General features: G+C 46.0%; 1 protein-coding gene across 2 annotated transcripts in view; it reads left to right on the top strand.

The window, feature by feature from the left end:
* The window catches only part of LOC143284778 (uncharacterized), a 259607-nt gene that overhangs the window by 38019 nt on the left and 197667 nt on the right, over nucleotides 1-23921 (top strand). The window lies entirely within an intron of this gene.

Here is a 23921-nt window from a genome sequence, read left to right as displayed (position 1 = left end):
CGTGGTGCGATGTGTGATTGTTGTAATCCCTTCTAATTAGTGTTTGGGCGTGGTGCGATGTGTGATTGTTGTAATCCCTTCTAGTTAGTGTTTGGGCGTGGTGCGATGTGTGATTGTTGTAATCCCTTCTAGTTAGTGTTTGGGCGTGGTGCGATGTGTGATTGTTGTAATCCCTTCTAGTTAGTGTTTGGGCGTGGTGCGATGTGTGATTGTTGTAATCCCTTCTAGTTAGTGTTTGGGCGTGGTGCGATGTGTGATTGTTGTAATCCCTTCTAGTTAGTGTTTGGGCGTGGTGCGATGTGTGATTGTTGTAATCCCTTCTAATCAGTGTTTGGGCGTGGTGCGATGTGTGATTGTTGTAATCCCTTCTAATCAGTGTTTGGGCGTGGTGCGATGTGTGATTGTTGTAATCCCCTAGAGTTAGTGTTTGGGTGTGGTGCGATGTGTGATTGTTGTAATCCCTTCTAGTTAGTGTTTGGGCGTGGTGCGATGTGTGATTGTTGTAATCCCTTAGAGTTAGTGTTTGGGCGTGGTGCGATGTGTGATTGTTGTAATCCCTTAGAGTTAGTGTTTGGGAGTGGTGCGATGTGTGATTGTTGTAATCCCTTAGAGTTAGTGTTTGGGCGTGGTGCGATGTGTGATTGTTGTAATCCCTTCTAGTTAGTGTTTGGGCGTGGTGCGATGTGTGATTGTTGTAATCCCTTCTAGTTAGTGTTTGGGCGTGGTGCGATGTGTGATTGTTGTAATCCCTTAGAGTTAGTGTTTGGGCGTGGTGCGATGTGTGATTGTTGTAATCCCTTCTAGTTAGTGTTTGGGCGTGGTGCGATGTGTGATTGTTGTAATCCCTTCTAGTTAGTGTTTGGGCGTGGTGCGATGTGTGATTGTTGTAATCCCTTAGAGTTAGTGTTTGGGCGTGGTGCGATGTGTGATTGTTGTAATCCCTTCTAATCAGTGTTTGGGCGTGGTGCGATGTGTGATTGTTGTAATCCCTTCTAATCAGTGTTTGGGCGTGGTGCGATGTGTGATTGTTGTAATCCCCTAGAGTTAGTGTTTGGGTGTGGTGCGATGTGTGATTGTTGTAATCCCTTCTAGTTAGTGTTTGGGCGTGGTGCGATGTGTGATTGTTGTAATCCCTTCTAGTTAGTGTTTGGGCGTGGTGCGATGTGTGATTGTTGTAATCCCTTCTAGTTAGTGTTTGGGAGTGGTGCGATGTGTGATTGTTGTAATCCCTTAGAGTTAGTGTTTGGGCGTGGTGCGATGTGTGATAGTTGTAATCCCTTAGAGTTAGTGTTTGGGCGTGGTGCGATGTGTGATTGTTGTAATCCCTTAGAGTTAGTGTTTGGGCGTGGTGCGATGTGTGATTGTTGTAATCCCTTCTAATCAGTGTTTGGGCGTGGTGCGATGTGTGATTGTTGTAATCCCTTCTAATCAGTGTTTGGGCGTGGTGCGATGTGTGATTGTTGTAATCCCCTAGAGTTAGTGTTTGGGTGTGGTGCGATGTGTGATTGTTGTAATCCCTTCTAGTTAGTGTTTGGGCGTGGTGCGATGTGTGATTGTTGTAATCCCTTCTAGTTAGTGTTTGGGCGTGGTGCGATGTGTGATTGTTGTAATCCCTTCTAGTTAGTGTTTGGGAGTGGTGCGATGTGTGATTGTTGTAATCCCTTAGAGTTAGTGTTTGGGCGTGGTGCGATGTGTGATAGTTGTAATCCCTTAGAGTTAGTGTTTGGGCGTGGTGCGATGTGTGATTGTTGTAATCCCTTAGAGTTAGTGTTTGGGTGTGGTGCGATGTGTGATTGTTGTAATCCCTTAGAGTTAGTGTTTGGGCGTGGTGCGATGTGTGATTGTTGTAATCCCTTAGAGTTAGTGTTTGGGCGTGGTGCGATGTGTGATTGTTGTAATCCCTTCTAGTTAGTGTTTGGGTGTGGTGCGATGTGTGATTGTTGTAATCCCTTCTAGTTAGTGTTTGGGTGTGGTGCGATGTGTGATTGTTGTAATCCCTTCTAGTTAGTGTTTGGGCGTGGTGCGATGTGTGATTGTTGTAATCCCTTAGAGTTTGGTGTGATTTGACGTCACTATCTCTGGATATGTCATAATTGCAGTTCCTTAGTGGTGTAATCTGATTATTTCTGGATGCTTGATAATTGTTATCCCACAGTGGAATGACATGATATCATTATTTCTGGATTTGTGTTATTATCCTACAGTGTGACCAACCAATAATTATGATTAATTCTAATTTTTGCATTTTGATTGTAATATATAATAACACAATTGTGATTAGACATTTTTGCTGGACACATGATATATACCTGTTGTATTATAATGGTACACTGTGAATGAGTCTCAGGTATAATCCCATAGTTTAATGAATGGATACCACTATTTCTTGATCGATGATAAAATGATCCTATAGTATTGTGATTGGACACCATTATTTCAAGGTATTTCCTACTTTTCCTATTGCACAGTATTGCTGGATGCGGGTTATACTCCCATATTATCATGACTGGACATTATTGTTTTTAATGGATGCTTGTCATAACTGTTTAGTGGTTGTGGCCCTGTACCGTGTGTTCAAACGAAACGAAACGATTTTTTTATTTCACGAGGGTAGTGGAGTAAGCACAGCTGCTTTTTTACACCCAGCCCTCTGATGATTGACTGAAGGAAGAGTCTTCTGACCTGAGAAAAAGTTGTTGTTTTTTGGGGGTGTTTTGGGGTGTTTTTGGGTTGTTGTTGTTTTTGTTGTTGTTGTTTAGTTGTGCTTTTTTTCTCATGGACGCTTGGGTCGTGTTTTCGAAAAAGTAGTGCAGGCATCAAAGTATTGCTATGTTTCCGTCATTGTGGAAGAAAGTGAATTATATTGTGTAGCGTTGTGTAGGGCGTTGTTGTTTTGGACCGTATTGTTGAATTTATTGTATTGTCCTGTATTTTGCTATGCTGTATTGCACTGTTTCGTAAAATATTGTCCTTAAAGAAATTGTTTTGTAGCATCCTTATAAAGGACACACACGCTCACACACTGACACACATTCATGTATACACACACGCGCGCGCACATATAGATACACAGATGTGTTACAAACATTCGCACGCACACACACACACACACACACACACACACACACACACACACACACACACACACACACACACACACACACACACACACACACACACACACACACATACACGCGCGCGCGCAAGCACAGACAAAAACAAAACGAGCACTTACATGCTCACCAACATTTTTAAAGATATAGACATAATATTCATGAGACACTTGATGTATATATCCCACTCATGCATGTTAAAGAGCTCACAGCCCGACAAACACCGAACGTACAACAAAGGAACAACCCGGAAACCCAAAGAGGACACAAGTCACCTGTTCCCTGTTTCCGGAAGATGAAAATAATGCTTTGATAGTTCGTTGTTTCCTTAGATATTCTTCTGCTCCTTCTTCTTCGACAACTGTTACTGCTACTACTACTGCTACTATTACTACGTCGTCGGCCTGCTCTGTTTTCTTTTTTTCCCTTCTTCTACTGGTTGCCTTCGTCTTTTTTCCAATCTGTTCCTTTGTCATACACTTCCATGTGCTGGATGCGGATCCGTTTATGAGTGAGCACGCTGCGTAGTGACTGACAAAAACTGATGGTGACGCTGTATTTGATTGATTGATAAATATATGGATACTTATATACGGTGTATTTGATCCAGTGTGCGTGATGTGTATTGCCCATGTGTACGAAGCTTTCCTTTGTGTGGTTTCATTGTTGTCTGTGAGGACTGCTATAGCATGGAAATGATTCTGGATTTGTCCTGTTTATTAACTGAGAGAGAGCCTCGGAGAGAGAGAGAGAGAGAGAGAGAGAGAGAGAGAGAATTTGCTTCATTGTGTCTCTCTGTGTCTGTGTATCTGTCCGTCTCCCTCTTTTTCTGTGTGACTCTCTCTCTCTCTCTCTCTCTCTCTCTCTCCGAGGCTCTCTCGCTCTCTCCCAGTGTGTATGTAAGAGAGACAAAGAAACCATGCATTTGTTTACATCAGTGAGCGCATGTTGACGTGCGCAGTGTTTGTGCCTGCATGTATGATGTTCATTTGACTGGGAGCGGAGAGACAGACAGACAGAGAGAGTTTATGCGGTATGCCCGCGCGAACTTTCGCGTGTGTTGTGTGTGGTGTGTGCGGTGTGTGTGCGGCGACTTTAGTGTACTACGTGCACGCGTGGGCTTGAATAGCTGACTGACATGAACACCATGATGGCATACTGCTGTAATGAACCCTTTAATTCTCACATCAGTTGACGTATGTGATGGGTTTTCCGTCATCACTTGATAACCATCCTTCAGATAACGTCAGTAATTTACCCCGGGTTAGCGCGTTCTTTCGCCATACGTCTCCACGTGACTGGTCCCTGTGGAAATACCACTGTTCCATCACGATGAACATAGCGAGTGAATGTCCATCTGAAAAAATCTGTTTCATTTTAATTAATAATACTTTTTTTTTATTATGTTCCTCAGTGTCCAGTCATCTGGGTCTTTTCAGTGGCATTCCCCGTCAAGTTACTTTCGCCGCACATTCACACAGTGACACACACACACACACACACACACACACACACACACACACACACACACACACACACACACACACACACACACACACACACACACACACACACACACACACACACTTCTCATTCAGTACTGAGATATTTGTGATTGTCAATCACTCTGCTATGCCGGTTTGTCACGCTTCCATTTTAATACGTGTTTGTTGTTGTTTTGTTGTTTTGTTTGTACAAAATGTCCGTGCACTGTGTGTGTGTGTGTGTGTGTGTGTGTGTGTGTGTGTGTGTCACTGTGTGTGTGTGTGTGTGTGTGTGTGTCACTGTGTGTGTGTGTGTGTGTGTCACTGTGTGTGTGTGTGACTCTGTGTGTGTGTGTGTGTGACTCTCTGTGTGTGTGTGTGTGACTCTCTGTGTGTGTGTGTGTGTGTGTGTGTGTGTGTGTGTGTGTGTGTGACTGACTGTGTGTGGGGGGGGAGGGACATACACCTACATGCCGGTAAAGACGCCGCACACGCATGTATGTGTGCATGCACCCGTGCGTATGTGTTTGTGCCGTGCGTGCTTCCACACTTACATATGCGTACGGCGTCTTTACCGGCATGTAGGTGTATGTCCCTTCACACAACTGAAATATGCCCGGGGTAGTTTTAGGTTGAGTGGGGCAAGAATATTCGTGTATCTCTCCATCTTCACCAGTTGTTCAGCACCCAGCCACTCTTAACTGCCCGCATACCAACCGCTCTGCACCCACGCCCCCCTTATCCCCTGCCACCCGCTCCCACCCAAAACTTTCCTCTCCCAGTAAATCACCAGTAATGGCGGTGTCCCTGGCCTGGCTTACCTACCCCTGAACATTGATTACCTGCCCTTTCCCTATCACCTGTCCCAGCTTTTAGCCCAACAACATGTCCGTCCGTCTGTCTGTTGGCAGAGAGCAGGGTCAGACAATCTACATGTCCGTCCGTCTGTTGGCAGAGAGCAGGGTCAGACAATCTACATGTCCGTCCGTCCGTCTGTTGCCAGAGAGCAGGGTCAGACAATCTACATGTCCGTCTATCTGTCTGTTGCCAGAGAGCAGGGTCAGACAATCTACATGTCCGTCCGTCTGTCTGTTGGCAGAGAGCAGGGTCAGACAATCTACATGACCGTCCGTCTGTCTGTTGGCAGAGAGCAGGGTCAGACAATCTACATGTCCGTCCGTCTGTCTGTTGCCAGAGAGCAGGGTCAGGCAATCTACACGTCCGTCCGTCTGTCTGTTGGCAGAGAGCTGGGTCAGACACGATCTACATGACCGTCTGTCTGTCTGTTGGCAGAGAGCAGGGTCAGACACGATCTACATGTCCGTCCGTATGTCTGTTGGCAGAGAGCAGGGTCAGACAATCTACATGTCCGTCCGTCCGTCTGTTGCCAGAGAGCAGGATCAGACAATCTACATGTCCGTCCGTCTGTCTGTTGGCAGAGAGCAGGGTCAGATAATCTACATGTCCGTCCGTCTGTCTGTTGGCAGAGAGCAGGGTCAGACAATCTACATGTCCGTCCGTCTGTCTGTTGCTAGAGAGCAGGGTCAGACAATCTACATGTCCGTCCGTGTGTCTGTTGGCAGAGAGCAGGGTCAGACAATCTACATGTCCGTCTATCTGTTTGTTGGCAGAGAGCTGGGTCAGACAAACTACATGTTCATCCGTCTGTCTATTCCCAGAGAGCAGGGTCAGACAATCTACATGTCCATCCGTCTGTCTGTTGCCAGAGAGCAGGGTCAGACAATCTACATGTCCGTCCATCTGTTGCCAGAGAACAGGGTCAGACAATGTGCATGTCCGTCCTTCTGTTGCCAGAGAGCAGGGTCAGACAATCTACATGTCCGTCCGTCTGTTGCCAGAGAGTAGGGGCAGACAATCTACATGTCCGTCCTTCTGTCTGTTGGCAGAGAGCAGGGTCAGACAAGCTACACGTCCGTCCGTCTGTTGCCAGAGATCAGGGTCAGACAATCTACATGTCTGTCCGTCTGTTGCCAGAGAGCAGGGTCAGACAATCTACATTTCTGTCTGTCTGTCTGTTGCCAGAGGGCAGGGTCAGACAATCTGCATGTCCGTCCAACTGTTGGCAGAGAGCAGGGTCAGACAATCTACATGTCCGTCCGTCTGTCTGTTGGCAGAGAGCAGGTTCAGACAATCTACATGTCCATTCGTCTGTCTGTTGCCAGAGAGCAAGGTCAGACAATCTACATGTCCGTCCGTCTGTTGGCAGAGAGCAGGGTCAGACAATCTACATGTCCGTCCGTCTGTTGGCAGAGAGCAGGGTCAGACAATCTACATGTCTGTCTGTTGGCAGAGAGCAGGGTCAGACAATCTACATGTCCGTCCGTCCGTCTGTTGCCAGAGAGCAGGGTCAGACAATCTACATGTCCATCTGTCTGTCTGTTGCCAGAGAGCAGGGTCAGACAATCGACATGTCTGTCTGTTGCCAGAGAGCAGGGTCAGACAATCTACATGTCCGTCCGTCTGTCTGTTGCCAGAGAGCAAGGTCAGACAATCTACATGTCTGTCTGTTGCTAGAGAGCAGGGTCAGACAATCTACATGTCCGTCCGTCTGTCTGTTGGCAGAGAGCAGGGTCTGACAATCTACATGTCCGTCCGTCTGTTGCCAGAGAGCAGGGTCAGACAATCTACATGTCCGTCCGTCTGTCTGTTGGCAGAGAGCAGGGTCTGACAATCTACATGTCCGTCCGTCTGTTGCCAGAGAGCAGGGTCAGACAATCTACATGTCCGTCAGTCTGTCTGTTGGCAGAGAGCAGGGTCAGACAATCTACATGTCTGTCCGTCCGTCTGTTGCCAGAGAGCAGGGTCAGACAATCTACATGTCCGTCCGTCCGTCTGTTGCCAGAGAACAGGGTCAGACAATCTAGATGTCCGTCCATCCGTCTGTTGCCAGAGAACAGGGTCAGACAATCTAGATGTCCGTCCATCTGTCTGTTGGCAGAGAGCAGGGTCAGACAATCTACATGTCCGTCAGTCTGTCTGTTGCCAGAGAGCAGGGTCAGACAATCTACATGTCCGTCCGTCTGTTGCCAGAGAGCAGGGTCAGACAATCTACATGTCCGTCCGCCTGTGTGTTGCCAGAGAGCAGGGTCAGACAATCTACATGTCCGTCCGTCTGTTGCCAGAGAGCAGGGTCAGACAATCTACATTTCTGTCTGTCTGTCTGTTGCCAGAGAGCAGGGTCAGACAATCTACATGTCCGTCCGTCTGTCTGTTGGCAGAGAGCAGGGTCAGACAATCTACATGTCCATTCGTCTGTCTGTTGCCAGAGAGCAAGGTCAGACAATCTACATGTCTGTCTGTTGCTAGAGAGCAGGGTCAGACAATCTACATGTCCGTCCGTCTGTCTGTTGCCAGAGAGCAGGGTCAGACAATCTACATGTCGTCCGTCTGTTGGCAGAGAGCAGGGTCAGACAATCTACATGTCCGTCCGTCTGTTGGCAGAGAGCAGGGTCAGACAATCTACATGTCCGTCCGTCTGTTGGCAGAGAGCAGGGTCAGACAATCTACATGTCTGTCTGTTGGCAGAGAACAGGGTCAGACAATCTACATTTCCGTCCGTCTGTCTGTTGGCAGAAAGCAGGGTCAGACAATCTCCGTGTCTGTCTGTTGCCAGAGAGGTGGGTCAGACAATCTACATGTCCATTTGTCTGTCTTTTGCCAGAGAGCAGGGTCAGACAATTTACATGTCCATCCGTCTGTCTGTTGCCAGAGAGCAGGGTCAGACAATCTACATGTCTGTCTGTTGCCAGAAAGCAGGGACAGACAATCTACAGGTCCGTCCGTCTGTCTGTTGCCAGAGAGCAGGGTCAGACAATCTACATGTCTGTCTGTTGCTAGAGAACAGGGTCAGACAATCTACATGTCCGTACGTCTGTCTGTTGGCAGAGAGCAGGGTCAGACAATCTACATGTCCATCTGTCTGTCTGTTGCCAGAGAGCAGGGTCAGACAATCTACATGTCTGTCTGTTGCCAAAGAGCAGGGTCAGACAATCTACATGTCCGTCCGTCTGTCTGTTGCCAGAGAGCAAGGTCAGACAATCTACATGTCTGTCTGTTGCTAGAGAGCAGGGTCAGACAATCTACATGTTCGTCTGTCTGTCTGTTGGCAGAGAGCAGGGTCAGACAATCTACATGTCCGTCCGTCTGTTGCCAGAGAGCAGGGTGAGACAATCTACATGTCCGTCCGTCCGTCTGTTGCCAGAGAGCAGGGTCAGACAATCTACATGTCCGTCCGTCTGTTGCCAGAGAGCAGGGTCAGACAATCTACATGTCCGTCCATCCGTCTGTTGCCAGAGAGCAGGGTCAGACAATCTAGATGTCCGTCCATCCGTCTGTTGCCAGAGAGCAGGGTCAGACAATCTACATGTCCGGCCGTCTGTTGCCAGAGAGCAGGGTCAGACAATCTACATGTCCGTCCGCCTGTGTGTTGCCAGAGAGCAGGGTCAGACAATCTACATATCCGTCTGTCTGTCTGTTGCCAGAGAGCAGGGTCAGACAATCTACATGTCCGTCAGTCTGTCTGTTGGCAGAGAGCAGGGTCAGACAATCTACATGTCCGTCGGTCTGTCTGTTGCCAGAGAGCAGGGTCAGACAATCTACATGTCCGTCCGTCTGTTGCCAGAGAGCAGGGTCAGACAATCTACATGTCCGTCCGCCTGTGTGTTGCCAGAGAGCAGGGTCAGACAATCTACATGTCCGTCCGTCTGTTGCCAGAGAGCAGGGTCAGACAATCTACATTTCTGTCTGTCTGTCTGTTGCCAGAGAGCAGGGTCAGACAATCTACATGTCCGTCCGTCTGTCTGTTGGCAGAGAGCAGGGTCAGACAATCTACATGTCCATTCGTCTGTCTGTTGCCAGAGAGCAAGGTCAGACAATCTACATGTCTGTCTGTTGCTAGAGAGCAGGGTCAGACAATCTACATGTCCGTCCGTCTGTCTGTTGCCAGAGAGCAGGGTCAGACAATCTACATGTCGTCCGTCTGTTGGCAGAGAGCAGGGTCAGACAATCTACATGTCCGTCCGTCTGTTGGCAGAGAGCAGGGTCAGACAATCTACATGTCCGTCCGTCTGTTGGCAGAGAGCAGGGTCAGACAATCTACATGTCTGTCTGTTGGCAGAGAACAGGGTCAGACAATCTACATTTCCGTCCGTCTGTCTGTTGGCAGAAAGCAGGGTCAGACAATCTCCGTGTCTGTCTGTTGCCAGAGAGGTGGGTCAGACAATCTACATGTCCATTTGTCTGTCTTTTGCCAGAGAGCAGGGTCAGACAATTTACATGTCCATCCGTCTGTCTGTTGCCAGAGAGCAGGGTCAGACAATTTACATGTCCATCCGTCTGTCTTTTGCCAGAGAGCAGGGTCAGACAATTTACATGTCCATCCGTCTGTCTTTTGCCAGAGAGCAGGGTCAGACAATTTACATGTCCATCCGTCTGTCTTTTGCCAGAGAGCAGGGTCAGACAATTTACATGTCCATCCGTCTGTCTGTTGCCAGAGAGCAGGGTCAGACAATCTACATGTCTGTCTGTTGCCAGAAAGCAGGGACAGACAATCTACAGGTCCGTCCGTCTGTCTGTTGCCAGAGAGCAGGGTCAGACAATCTACATGTCTGTCTGTTGCTAGAGAACAGGGTCAGACAATCTACATGTCCGTACGTCTGTCTGTTGGCAGAGAGCAGGGTCAGACAATCTACATGTCCATCTGTCTGTCTGTTGCCAGAGAGCAGGGTCAGACAATCTACATGTCTGTCTGTTGCCAAAGAGCAGGGTCAGACAATCTACATGTCCGTCCGTCTGTCTGTTGCCAGAGAGCAAGGTCAGACAATCTACATGTCTGTCTGTTGCTAGAGAGCAGGGTCAGACAATCTACATGTCCGTCCGTCTGTCTGTTGGCAGAGAGCAGGGTCAGACAATCTACATGTTCGTCTGTCTGTCTGTTGGCAGAGAGCAGGGTCAGACAATCTACATGTTCGTCTGTCTGTCTGTTGGCAGAGAGCAGGGTCAGACAATCTACATGTCCGTCCGTCTGTCTGTTGGCAGAGAGCAGGGTCAGACAATCTACATGTTCGTCTGTCTGTCTGTTGGCAGAGAGCAGGGTCAGACAATCTACATGTCCGTCCGTCTGTTGCCAGAGAGCAGGGTGAGACAATCTACATGTCCATCCGTCTGTCTTTTGCCAGAGAGCAGGGTCAGACAATTTACATGTCCATCCGTCTGTCTTTTGCCAGAGAGCAGGGTCAGACAATTTACATGTCCATCCGTCTGTCTTTTGCCAGAGAGCAGGGTCAGACAATTTACATGTCCATCCGTCTGTCTGTTGCCAGAGAGCAGGGTCAGACAATCTACATGTCTGTCTGTTGCCAGAAAGCAGGGACAGACAATCTACAGGTCCGTCCGTCTGTCTGTTGCCAGAGAGCAGGGTCAGACAATCTACATGTCTGTCTGTTGCTAGAGAACAGGGTCAGACAATCTACATGTCCGTACGTCTGTCTGTTGGCAGAGAGCAGGGTCAGACAATCTACATGTCCATCTGTCTGTCTGTTGCCAGAGAGCAGGGTCAGACAATCTACATGTCTGTCTGTTGCCAAAGAGCAGGGTCAGACAATCTACATGTCCGTCCGTCTGTCTGTTGCCAGAGAGCAAGGTCAGACAATCTACATGTCTGTCTGTTGCTAGAGAGCAGGGTCAGACAATCTACATGTCCGTCCGTCTGTCTGTTGCCAGAGAGCAGGGTCAGACAATCTACATGTCGTCCGTCTGTTGGCAGAGAGCAGGGTCAGACAATCTACATGTCCGTCCGTCTGTTGGCAGAGAGCAGGGTCAGACAATCTACATGTCCGTCCGTCTGTTGGCAGAGAGCAGGGTCAGACAATCTACATGTCTGTCTGTTGGCAGAGAACAGGGTCAGACAATCTACATTTCCGTCCGTCTGTCTGTTGGCAGAAAGCAGGGTCAGACAATCTCCGTGTCTGTCTGTTGCCAGAGAGGTGGGTCAGACAATCTACATGTCCATTTGTCTGTCTTTTGCCAGAGAGCAGGGTCAGACAATTTACATGTCCATCCGTCTGTCTGTTGCCAGAGAGCAGGGTCAGACAATCTACATGTCTGTCTGTTGCCAGAAAGCAGGGACAGACAATCTACAGGTCCGTCCGTCTGTCTGTTGCCAGAGAGCAGGGTCAGACAATCTACATGTCTGTCTGTTGCTAGAGAACAGGGTCAGACAATCTACATGTCCGTACGTCTGTCTGTTGGCAGAGAGCAGGGTCAGACAATCTACATGTCCATCTGTCTGTCTGTTGCCAGAGAGCAGGGTCAGACAATCTACATGTCTGTCTGTTGCCAAAGAGCAGGGTCAGACAATCTACATGTCCGTCCGTCTGTCTGTTGCCAGAGAGCAAGGTCAGACAATCTACATGTCTGTCTGTTGCTAGAGAGCAGGGTCAGACAATCTACATGTTCGTCTGTCTGTCTGTTGGCAGAGAGCAGGGTCAGACAATCTACATGTCCGTCCGTCTGTTGCCAGAGAGCAGGGTGAGACAATCTACATGTCCGTCCGTCCGTCTGTTGCCAGAGAGCAGGGTCAGACAATCTACATGTCCGTCCGTCTGTTGCCAGAGAGCAGGGTCAGACAATCTACATGTCCGTCCATCCGTCTGTTGCCAGAGAGCAGGGTCAGACAATCTAGATGTCCGTCCATCCGTCTGTTGCCAGAGAGCAGGGTCAGACAATCTACATGTCCGGCCGTCTGTTGCCAGAGAGCAGGGTCAGACAATCTACATGTCCGTCCGCCTGTGTGTTGCCAGAGAGCAGGGTCAGACAATCTACATATCCGTCTGTCTGTCTGTTGCCAGAGAGCAGGGTCAGACAATCTACATGTCCGTCAGTCTGTCTGTTGGCAGAGAGCAGGGTCAGACAATCTACATGTCCGTCGGTCTGTCTGTTGCCAGAGAGCAGGGTCAGACAATCTACATGTCCGTCCGTCTGTTGCCAGAGAGCAGGGTCAGACAATCTACATGTCCGTCCGCCTGTGTGTTGCCAGAGAGCAGGGTCAGACAATCTACATGTCCGTCCGTCTGTTGCCAGAGAGCAGGGTCAGACAATCTACATTTCTGTCTGTCTGTCTGTTGCCAGAGAGCAGGGTCAGACAATCTACATGTCCGTCCGTCTGTCTGTTGGCAGAGAGCAGGGTCAGACAATCTACATGTCCATTCGTCTGTCTGTTGCCAGAGAGCAAGGTCAGACAATCTACATGTCTGTCTGTTGCTAGAGAGCAGGGTCAGACAATCTACATGTCCGTCCGTCTGTCTGTTGCCAGAGAGCAGGGTCAGACAATCTACATGTCGTCCGTCTGTTGGCAGAGAGCAGGGTCAGACAATCTACATGTCCGTCCGTCTGTTGGCAGAGAGCAGGGTCAGACAATCTACATGTCCGTCCGTCTGTTGGCAGAGAGCAGGGTCAGACAATCTACATGTCTGTCTGTTGGCAGAGAACAGGGTCAGACAATCTACATTTCCGTCCGTCTGTCTGTTGGCAGAAAGCAGGGTCAGACAATCTCCGTGTCTGTCTGTTGCCAGAGAGGTGGGTCAGACAATCTACATGTCCATTTGTCTGTCTTTTGCCAGAGAGCAGGGTCAGACAATTTACATGTCCATCCGTCTGTCTGTTGCCAGAGAGCAGGGTCAGACAATTTACATGTCCATCCGTCTGTCTTTTGCCAGAGAGCAGGGTCAGACAATTTACATGTCCATCCGTCTGTCTTTTGCCAGAGAGCAGGGTCAGACAATTTACATGTCCATCCGTCTGTCTTTTGCCAGAGAGCAGGGTCAGACAATTTACATGTCCATCCGTCTGTCTGTTGCCAGAGAGCAGGGTCAGACAATCTACATGTCTGTCTGTTGCCAGAAAGCAGGGACAGACAATCTACAGGTCCGTCCGTCTGTCTGTTGCCAGAGAGCAGGGTCAGACAATCTACATGTCTGTCTGTTGCTAGAGAACAGGGTCAGACAATCTACATGTCCGTACGTCTGTCTGTTGGCAGAGAGCAGGGTCAGACAATCTACATGTCCATCTGTCTGTCTGTTGCCAGAGAGCAGGGTCAGACAATCTACATGTCTGTCTGTTGCCAAAGAGCAGGGTCAGACAATCTACATGTCCGTCCGTCTGTCTGTTGCCAGAGAGCAGGGTCAGACAATCTACATGTCTGTCTGTTGCTAGAGAGCAGGGTCAGACAATCTACATGTTCGTCCTGTCTGTCTGTTGGCAGAGAGCAGGGTCAGACAATCTACATGTCCGTCCGTCTGTCTGTTGGCAGAGAGCAGGGTCAGACAATCTACATGTTCGTCTGTCTGTCTGTTGGCAGAGAGCAGGGTCAGACAATCTACATGTCCGTCCGTCTGTCTGTTGCCAGAGAGCAGGGTCAGACAATCTACATGTCCGTCCGTCCTGTCTGTTGCCAGAGAGCAGGGTCAGACAATCTACATGTCCGTCCGTCTGTTGCCAGAGAGCAGGGTCAGACAATCTACATGTCCGTCCATCCGTCTGTTGCCAGAGAGCAGGGTCAGACAATCTAGATGTCCGTCCATCCGTCTGTTGCCAGAGAGCAGGGTCAGACAATCTACATGTCCGTCCGTCTGTTGCCAGAGAGCAGGGTCAGACAATCTACATGTCCGTCCGCCTGTGTGTTGCCAGAGAGCAGGGTCAGACAATCTACATATCCGTCTGTCTGTCTGTTGCCAGAGAGCAGGGTCAGACAATCTACATGTCCGTCAGTCTGTCTGTTGGCAGAGAGCAGGGTCAGACAATCTACATGTCCGTCGGTCTGTCTGTTGCCAGAGAGCAGGGTCAGACAATCTACATGTCCGTCCGTCCGTCTGTTGGCAGAGAGCAAGGTCAGACAATCTACATGTCTGTCTGTTGCCAGAGAGCAGGGTCAGAGACGATCTTCATGTATGCGAACGCTAGCTTTCAGTTTTTTGTTGTCTTCGTTTTAAGTGGCCAGCTGACTTGGTGCCTGAAGTCTACTGTAATTTCAGATGTGTATGGATAAATTGCATGTTCAAGCCAAAGATTGTCTTCTTCTTCTTCGTCGTCGTCCTCTTCTTCTTCTTGTCACCACCATTAGTATTAGTATTAGTATTAGTAGTAGTAGTAGTAGTAGTAGTATTTTCACGTTTGGAGTATGGAGGGAGTCCAGAGTGGTATAATTATACTATTTGTATTTGTTGTCCATTTTTGGATATGCTGTTTCCAAGCATAGTTTGTTGATTTGATTTTGTTTTTTGTTGTGTTTTTTTTTGTGCGTGGGGTATTAGCAAGTTGGACAAAAAATATGCCGATAACAATATGGCTTTTACACACACACACACACACACACACACACACACACACACACACACACACACACACACACTCACTCACTCACTCACTCAATCACTCACATGCACGCACAATGCTAACAATATGCTAACACTACGGTTACGGTTTTTCGTGTTGCTTAGTTCAATTAACTTTTCGACGGCGGTATATTTCCGAAGGAATGGACCAAGGTGACGCAGACCAGCCCAGTAATTACCGATAAATAGCGTCGTTTACAAGGTTTATGCTAACACCTTGAACAGAAGACGTTCAGAATGGCCAGGAAAAGAAGGAAAGGTATTAGGGGAAAAAAAAAAAGAAAACAAGCTGGCTTTAGGGCAAGGTACAGCACTGTCGATCAAAGTTTTACCCTTTATGCAATTGTAGGTCTACAGAAGTTTCTGATGTAAAATTTTGAACTGTATGTATGTTGCTTTTGTTGACTTTAAGAAAACCTTTGATTTTGTAAACAGAAATGCTGTGTGAGCAATCCTGAGAAATAATGGTGGACAAGGCAAACTTTTCAATGCTTTAAAGAGTGTTTCTGTTTCTGTTCTGCTGTGTGTTCGCGATAAAAATTGCTACTCTGTTTATTTCAGTTGTACAAGAAGAGTCATACATCAAGCAAACTTCTTTTTTTTCCCTGTTTTTCTCTTTTATTCCTTTTTTTGAGGGGGAGGAAGGGGAAGGGGGTGAACACAGTACATATGTAACAGATGAAAAAGAAAAGAAAAAAAAGGGCACATTTAATGAAGATCATGTCATTATTACAAATGTTAAAGTTTATGTATCGATTGTTCTTTTGATCGTTCTTTTGATTGTTCTTTTGATGTTAAGCAGATAAAACAAAGGGAAGACAACCACGCACACATAGAGGCGGGGAAAGAGGAAGGAAGGGATTCAGAGAGAGGGAGAGAGAGGGAGAGAGAGGAAGGAAGGGATTCAGAGAGAGGGAGAGAGAGGGAGAGAGAGGAAGGAAGGGATTCAGAGAGAGGGAGAGAGAGGGAGAGAGAGGAAGGAAGGGATTCAGAGAGAGGGAGAGAGAGCGAGAAAGAGGAAGAGAGAAAAGGAGAGAGATATATAGGGCATATTACAATAATAATTACATCATGTCATATTACAAATGATGATGATGATGATAATAACAATAAATAATAATAACAACAACAACAACGATTTCTTTGATTATGAAAAAATGGGACGGGGTTGGGAGAGCCACAATGCATCTACATCTATAAGCAAGCATATGTAAACATTAATGGCCAAAAAGAAATGTGAATCATCATGTAAATAAAAAATCAAGTCAACGTGAACATGCACTCTATTTCCACATCTCTACTTCACCATTGTGTGAAACAAACAAACAAACTTTTGTATGGGGAAACAGGAAGATATCCTTTACACATAAGGACAATAGTCAAATGTATCAGATACTGGATAAAACTGACTAGATAATCAAAGTCAAGATTATGCAGACAGGCATGTGGAGTGTTAGTATTACAACATGAATCACCTTCACTGGGTTTCAGATATGCAAAAGACATGCGAAAACGGCTTTGGCACCGTTAGGCTTTGTCAAGGTGTTGGATGTGGGCATACCTTTGTAAATGAATTTAAAGACAGGCTGAGCACAACTGGCACTCTGAAATAGAGGCTGGCGATAAACAGAGATGGTTTCATTCTTTTAAAGACGCTTTTCAGGCAAAAAATATTTATCATTTGTTTTTGAAAAACTGCACCTTGTATGGTTTAGGTTGAGAGTGAGTGGACAGAAGAATTGTAAGCAATGGTACTTCAGTGAAAATTCTATGCAGACAAACGTAAAAACTGCAATGCAATAAACATACCTAAAAACAACCTAAGTCATAACAACATAATAAATCTGCTCTCCAGCAACATTGAAACTGTAATCAAGTGTGCAGCTAACTTCATAGCGGAAGCGATGACAAAGTTAATTGATCCAGTACATGGACCTGTGTGTGTGCATGGTTGCTCTCTCTCTCTCTCTCTCTCTCTCTCTCTCTCTCTCTCTCTCTCTCTCTCTCAGTGTGTGTGTGTGTGTGTGTGTGTGTGTGTGTGTGTGTCTGTCTGTCTGTATGTATGTATGTATGTATGTACAGTGTGTCTGTGTCTGTGCGTGTGTGTTACTATGAAGTATATATATTTTTTATTTCATTTGATTGCATTCGTCAGTGAAAGTCATTCCTCCTTGTCTAGAGGGCTTTCAGGCTAAATGGACAACAAAACATGTCAGTGTCAGTGTCAGTGTCAGTGTCACATGCACGCACACACACACACCGGGATGTTTCATTTCTCCGTATCTCCTTCTGTTCTCACATGTGCTTGCACATTCATTCTGCGTCATTTGGTAATCCCACATATTAGCTCTGAAGTCCCCTCAGTCTTCCCCAATTCAGCCAACGGTGTCAGCGAGGCTTAGATCCTAGAAAAAATATTGATGATACATAAAATAGTATAAGTAAGCATCAAACTTTTTTTTGAGCAGATAAACTGTCCATCAGTAGATAAACACACAGGTGTTTTTTTTGTTTTTGTTTTTTTTGGGGTTTTTTTTTTTGCTGTTGTTTTGTTTTGTGTGGTGCTGGATTTTGTGTTTAAGTACAATCATATCATTTTGTGTTTAAGTACAATCATATCATTTTGTGTTTAAGTACAATCATATCATTTTGTGTTTAAGTACAATCATATCATTTTGTGTTTAAGTACAATCATATCATTTTGTGTTTAAGTACAATCATATCATTTTGTGTTTAAGTACAATCATATCATTTTGTGCTGTATATTGCTTTCAAGAAGAATGTTGAGGGGAAAAAATAAGAAAAAATGGACAAAATAGAAGAATGGAGGACCCAGTTTTTAAAAGTTAAAAAAAAAAAATTGACGAATTAAAAAAAATAAATAAATAACGAGGGTGGGGAAAAGATATGGGGAGTTGGAGGACCTACAAAAACGTATAAACTAGTCTTCACAAACATCGGAGTTTTGAAAGGAAACTGTGAAATAAGCAGTGTAATCCGCGTTGAATCTTGCAATCTTGCTGTATTCCGTCTTCTCTTCGAAAACGTCCGTAAACAAAAATACTTTTATTTCTGGTTTGCTGACTGTGCTTCTCGAATGGCGTGTTGCTGGTGGACATCCAACAGTTTCAGTTTCAGTTTCAGTAGCTCAAGGAGGCGTCACTGCGTTCGGACAAATCCATATACGCTACACCACATCTGCCAAGCAGATGCCTGACCAGCAGCGTAACCCAACGCGCTTAGTCAGGCCTTGAGAAAAAAAGAAGAAAAAAAGAGATAAGCTTACATAAATAAATAAATAAAGAAGTAAATAAATAAATAATAATTATGATATAAAAAAAAGGTAGTAGTGATGAAAATAATAATAAAATAAAAATAATAATAATAATAATAATAATAATAATAATAAATTATTAAATAAATAAGACAACAATGATGATAAATAAGCAAATAAATGTAAAACATGAAGACACACATACACCCACACATGCATAACAGATATGCGCCAAACACACAGTTTCACAGATATGAAAGCACAGTCAAATACATATAAACGTACATGAGCTCCAACACACACACACACACACACACACACACACACACACACCACACCACACATTACCCTGCACCTCCTCTACCCCCTCCTCCACACACCTATTTCTAGTCTATGTATCGCAGCTTCCACGGCACACACACACACACACACACACACACACACACACACACACACACACACACACACACAGATGAACGCTTACTTGTACAAGCACACACACACACGCCCATATCTCCCACCCCCAACCCCACACATATATATATACAAAGATATATATATATATAATATATACGTTCCAATATCCTGTTGCTCCCACAGTGTAGGCATGCATACACTCACATACCTCATCCTCTACCCCACCTCCTCCCTGCACCCCACACCTCCCCCTCACACACACACACACACACACACACACACACACATACACACACACACACACACACACACACACACACACACACACATGCACAGAACTCTCCTGACACTTGTGTACACTTACACTCTCACGCATGCACAAACGCACTCAAAAACACAGACCCACACATACACACAGACACACACATTACATACACACACGCGCAGAGGCTGCCACTGATTGGCATCCAACAACAAACAACAACAACAATAAAAACGACCAAAAACATAAAAACTTTGAGCGATCCTGTTTTCAGATTTATGCAAACTACGAGCAGCAATGTCACAAAAATGGCATCAGCAGTAAGACTGGCTTCAGTTTGTAGAAGGCGCCAAAGCTGTGTGGGAAAGTGGCCTGTCGACTTCCTGTGTCGGATGATGGATGGGGATGGATGGATACCACAAGGAGACCGCAGGGGAGGGGAAGGGGGGAGGGGGGATAGAGGGTATAGTGGTGTAGTGCATATATAATAGGTGTGCTTGTTTCGTTCATGTGTGTGTGTGTGGGGGGGGGGGGGGGGGGCAGGGGGGGCAGGGAGACTGAGAAGGAGGGTTGGGGTCAGGGAGTGGGAATGGTGAAAATGGAGGGGAGACACACACATACACACACACACACACACACACATACACACACACACACACACACACACACACACACATACACACACACACACACACATACATACACACACACACACACATACACATACACACACACACGCGCGCGCACACACGCACACAGAGAGAGAGAGTCCAAGTTAATACAGGGGAAGGGAACAGTGAGGGGTTGGTGGGGGAACAGACGTGTGTGTGTGTGTGTGTGTGTGTGTGTGTGTGTGTGTGTGTGTTTGTGTGCGTGCGTGCGTGTGTGCGTGCGTGCGTGTGTGTGTGTGTGTGTGTGTGTGTGTGTGCTAGCGAGCGAGCCAGCCAGCCTGACAATACAAAGTAAATATCGATGAAACAAGAAAACAATCAGCTCACTTAAACACACACACACACACACACACACACACACACAGCCGTCACACTCATCATATATGTCACATGAAAAAGCCTAAATAATACAATACCATATCACATTACTTTCAAAAACTGTCACAAAACTTAAAACTATTCCCGATGTCGCAATAACCAAAAGCCATATCACAATAACTGAAAATTCACTTCCAACTCTTAGCACCGGTCACACACATCACAATACAATTATAAAAAAATCTACATTTTAAAATGCAAAATTTAAAAACAGTCACACACACACACCCCCCCCCCCTCCCTCCCCACAACACATCACGATAAAATTATACAGGCACTCATTTGTATGCATCATGCTAGGTGAAGTGGAAATAGGTGCGCCTTTAAATTCTGTTTGAAAGTTGAAAAACATTGGGTTTTTCTGAGGGACAGAGGTAGGGAGTTCCAGACTGTGGGGGCAAATACAAAGACTTTTTTTTCCAAAGGTCTGAAGGGAAAACCGGGGAACTGTCAGCAGAGAGGTGTCAGCTGAGGGCAGCGACCTAGAAGGGTGGTGTAAATGGAGAAGATCTGAAAGATACGGTGGCATATTGTTGTGACGAAGACACTGAAAGTGGAGAAAAGCTACTTTGTATTGAATTCTTGCTTTAACAAGAAGCCAGTGAAGTGTTCTGAGTAGAGATGTTGCACTTCCATGCCTGGGTTTACGGAGTGTGAGTCGGGCTGCGTGATTCTGAATGCGTTGGAGTTTCTTTAGTTTGTTATCAGGGAGACCAGCGAGAAGAGAGTTGCAGCAGTCCAATCTAGACAGAATGAAGGAAACAGCAAGTTTGTTAGCAGCAGCAGTGGAAGGAAAGAACAACAGATTGCGGCACAAGCGTTTATGTCTGTCCGTCTGTCTTTTCTTCTGTCAGTTAAGAAACAGGACATTCCGGGATAGGTCCCCGAATGTTTGTTCAATTTTCGATTGCAAATGTAAAGATGGACGTGTGTGTGTGTGTGCGTGTGTGTGTGTGTGTGAAACTTACTGACTAGACCTGCTCTGGGTTTTCTCACAACAGTGCATCCAAACCAAGCATCAATAAAGGAAGGCACGAAGTGTGTGTGTCCGGCCGCTCTTCTCACCAGCACAGCACCGCCCCAAGCCACACAGGATTTTAATTGACGCCATTAAACCCGGCTCACTCCACGGTCTGTGTGTTATGGTGTTACTGTCAACGTATCCCTGTACACTTTCATTCACACTCTTACACACCACACCTGGCGACGGTCCGATGTTCGTCAATTCTGAGAGCGATGTTTTTTTCTTCCGGAGTGTGTTTTTAAACGCAGTTTAGTTAGTTGCATAGTTACATGAATTTACTTTTGCTTTTCTTCTTTGCTGTGTGACGTGGTATAAGGCGCTGTTTTGCTGTGAGTAGCTTGAAAGAAGAAAATTCTTGTTCCAGTCGATACAGAGGAGAAGAAAGAGGTTTGCTTCAAAGAGAAAGAAAGATGTTTGAGAAGGAAGTTTTGCTTTGAATCAGAAGAAACTACCCGTGCTTCAAATCATGTCAGCATACCTATGCTGACAGTGAAACGGATTTTGGTTGTCATTGTTTTCGGTTCAGAATCACTGCTGACAAGAGTGTGGTAGTTTTCAACAGCCCTGGTGTCGGAGGGTGACAAAAAATCACTATAGCCCTAACTGGAGAAAGTGTGTACGTTTGTTTGTGGTGAGGAGTGACTGACTCACAAGTTGAAACACCTAAGCTGTTTTGCCATCCGTGGATGTGTGTGTGTGTGTGTGTGTGTGTGTGTTGGAAATGCTGCTTTGTGTCTTCCTGGGTGTTGCACCCTATCCCTTCCCTTCATCCCCCACCCCCTCCTCTCCCTGCTGCTGGAAAAGGAATCTGAACTTTCTCGTACAATATGATGTGTACCTTTCTTTATAGGAAGATTGGAATATAGGCAGGAACGACATAATTGAACAACAAGTTCCAGCCGTCAAAGAAAGCATGAGACTGCTTTGGGCTGAAAGCTTGTCTTCAATTCTCCAGTGTGATCAGTGAGCTGATGAAGATGGAAGGTTTCGTGCACTGACCTTACGAGGAAGGACGATGGTAAGGTCATGGAAACGCAAAGAGGAGGAGGAAGAAGCTGTATGCAAAAGAATATCATGACATCAGTAATTAAAGAAAATGTCAGCTTCTAAAAATTGAAGGTTATTTGTGACATGGGTGGCACAAGTTTTGTCCTGTCTGTCAGTCCCCCAGTTCTCCGGCATTTTGACATCCCATGATTCTGAAGCCGTAGTAACACTGATGGTATCATGATCATGTGTGTTATGTATCTTCACTTCTCCCAGCCCATGCCAAAATCCTCTCTCTTTTACTCTAAAAACAGCAGGTAAGAAGCAGAGTTTCATAAAACATGAATCTCAAGATGACGAATTCTAAAGATAATGTCTCATTTAATTCTTCTGATCAAGAATCCACTTTCTCTCCATCCTCCTCTGACTCATTTGTGGCACCAACCCTGCTTCGGTCTGCATCGTTGTCGTCATCATACTCGTGTGAGTCGTCGTCATTGTCATTATCAACACGCCGGTCATCGTTCACTTCCAGTTTTTCCTCTTCGTCAACACCTTCGTCGTCGTCATTCAGCGCACAGAGAAATCTACGACGACGACATGCATTTCGACAGAAAGACCCGCGGCAGCCTGTTCGGGGTGAATCTGGCTCCCAGCAGCAGCCGCTGAGACAGCAGCATCAACACCAGCAACAACATCAGCATCAGCAACAACAACAACAAAACCAGAGGTCACCAGTCATGCATAGAAAAGCATTTCGAGCGAAACTTGACATTCAGAAAAACACGTTGTGGACCTCATCAACTTTATCAGCATCATCGTTGTCATCCTCAGCCTCGTCATCGTCATCGACATCTGAAGAGGACGAGGAGTATGAGTGTGGTGAGTCAGATAACTATGATGACAACGAAGCAGATGATCCGAGTTCTGGACGTTGTGTCCGCCCGAACTTCTTCTTCTTTCTTTCTTTCTTTCTATCCCAATCTTCCTTTACCTTTTCCTCCTCCACCCTTTCTCTTCCTCTTCTCCTCTTCCTCCAGTTGCTTCCATGGCTGCTTCTTCTTCTTCTTTTGCTTCATCCCCTTCCTTCCTCCCTCCATGACATTCATTTCAACCCCTCTTTTTGTATCTTCTTTGTTCTTCTCTCTTCTCTGTCGCTTTTTATTCCATTCCTGACTCATCCTCCTTTATATATTCCTGGACACAATGAAGAATGAAACAAAGGAAGGAAAAAAAGAAAAGAAAAAAAGGAAATGAAAGAAAGAAAGAAACGACAAAGCACGAGGATGAGAGAGGCTCCCAAAATAAATGACCATCATGCCTCCGTCCGTCCAGATGTGTTGGGGAGTGATGGATGGGGTGAGTTTTGAGGTAGGGGTAATGTTGATAACAACTACTACAACAATAATACCGATAATAATAATAATAATAATAATAATAATAATAATAATAATAATGAAATTTAAAGAAACTTTTTTAAATGAACATAACGCGCACTTGAAAACAAAATAACCTTTGTTTTAGAGAACTACTACAGGCACGTCAGTATTCTTCCAAGCTGCACGTGCACATGTGGCAAGCGACGCTCTTCCAGTGTTTGGTTCGGTTGATGTCATTGAATCGAAACGACTAATGGGTTATATGACTCCCTGTCTGTCTGTCTGCCTGTCTGTCTGCCTGCTTGCCTCTCTCTTCGGTATCATTTTCGTGAAGGTCAGACGATATCACTATTGCTTCTTCTTCTTTTTTCATTGTGTGTTTTTTAATTTGTCATTTATTAAAATAAATAATGGAGTGATGGCCCAGAGGTAACGCGTCCGCATAGGAAGCGAGAGAATCTGAGCGCGCTGGTTCGAAGCACGGCTCAGCTGCCGATATTTTCTCCCCCTCCACTAGACCTTG

Source organism: Babylonia areolata, chromosome 8 (assembly GCF_041734735.1).
Source record: "Babylonia areolata isolate BAREFJ2019XMU chromosome 8, ASM4173473v1, whole genome shotgun sequence".
Lineage (NCBI taxonomy): Eukaryota > Metazoa > Mollusca > Gastropoda > Neogastropoda > Buccinidae > Babylonia > Babylonia areolata.
This window is presented reverse-complemented; position numbering and strand designations above follow the sequence as displayed.